The sequence below is a fragment of the Myotis lucifugus genome, unplaced genomic scaffold, assembly GCF_000147115.1.
Source record: "Myotis lucifugus unplaced genomic scaffold, Myoluc2.0 scaffold_268, whole genome shotgun sequence".
Taxonomy (NCBI): domain Eukaryota; kingdom Metazoa; phylum Chordata; class Mammalia; order Chiroptera; family Vespertilionidae; genus Myotis; species Myotis lucifugus.
The window spans coordinates 1,331,181-1,332,446 of NW_005871316.1; the positions used below are offsets into that span (position 1 = coordinate 1,331,181).

The window sequence follows — 1,266 nt, forward strand, 5'->3', positions numbered from 1 at the left end:
ACCTACTGACACCTTGATATTAGATTTCTAACCTAATGAGAAAGTAAATTACCATTGGTTAAGCTATCTAGTTTGTGATATTTTGCTATGGGGGCTCTAGCAAACTACTACAGTGCCCAACTGGTCATACCATATGTGGGACATTTTTACTTTGGAGCACACTTTAATGGACACTAACAAGCAAGGGAATGCTCAAGAAAGGATGATAAACATGGAAACTGGTGTGAAAAAAATACTCATTAAGAATGTTAACAAGAGCGCTGGCCAGTGTGGCTCAGTTAGTTGAGTGTCATCCCATGCACTGAGAGGCGCCAGTTTGATTCCGTCAGGGAACATACCAGGATTTTGGATCGATTCCCAGTAGGGGGCATGCAGGAGACAGCCAATCAATGTTTCTTGATGTTTCTCTCTCTCATCGATGTTTCTCTCTCTCTCTAAAAATCAATAAAAACATATTTAGAAATAAGAAAAAAAGAATGCGACAGGAACGAAAGAGGTTTTTTCCAGGGAAGGAGACATGATTATATACCTCACATACTTGATGGGCTGTCTAATCAAAGAAAAAACAGATTTATTTTATATTGCCAGATGGAAAAAGCAGGACCAGTGGGGAGCACTCAGCCAAATATAACTATCCTAATAAAACTATCTTTATTTGTATACATCACTTTGCACCTTACTTTGCAAAGGTGTGGTATTTCCCCCCCTGATGACAAATAGCTTTCATTAGATTCTCAGGATGAATATGAAACCCCTAAAAGGTTAAAACCTATTGTCCTAAAACAATGTTATCCACCTTTCTCCATTACTCCATTAGGTTAGAGATTATTTCTGCTGCAGGTAGCACTAAATACCCTGATTAAATGCTAGAGGCCCGGTGCACAAAATTCATGCGTGGGTACGGTCCAGTCCTTAGGCCTGGCCTGCGATCAGGCCATCTTCCCCAATTGCTGGCCCCACTCCCTGTCACCACCCACCTCTGGTTCCCTGTTCACCATGGGGTGATCAGAGCCTGACAGTCCCCACCACTGGTCGCCCTCTCCCCCGGGCCCCCCGCCCTCAGGGGGTGGGGCGATGGCAGGGCGGGGGCCTTGGCCTGGAATTACCCGCGCCCACCGCCCCCCACCCCGGGTTCCCTATTCGCCATTAGGAAACTGCCCGCCAAGAAAAAGGAAAAAGAGGTGGTCGGGGCCCCTCACAGAGACTGGGTGAGCGGCCGTCCGGGCATTTTCGCGGGAGGAAAATTTGCGTATTACCCTTTTATTA

At 46.1% G+C, this 1,266-nt stretch overlaps 1 protein-coding gene across 4 annotated transcripts in view; it reads right to left on the minus strand.

The window, feature by feature from the left end:
- GEMIN2 (gem nuclear organelle associated protein 2) overlaps positions 1-1,266 on the minus strand; it is a 31,794-nt gene that overhangs the window by 21,405 nt on the left and 9,123 nt on the right. The window lies entirely within an intron of this gene.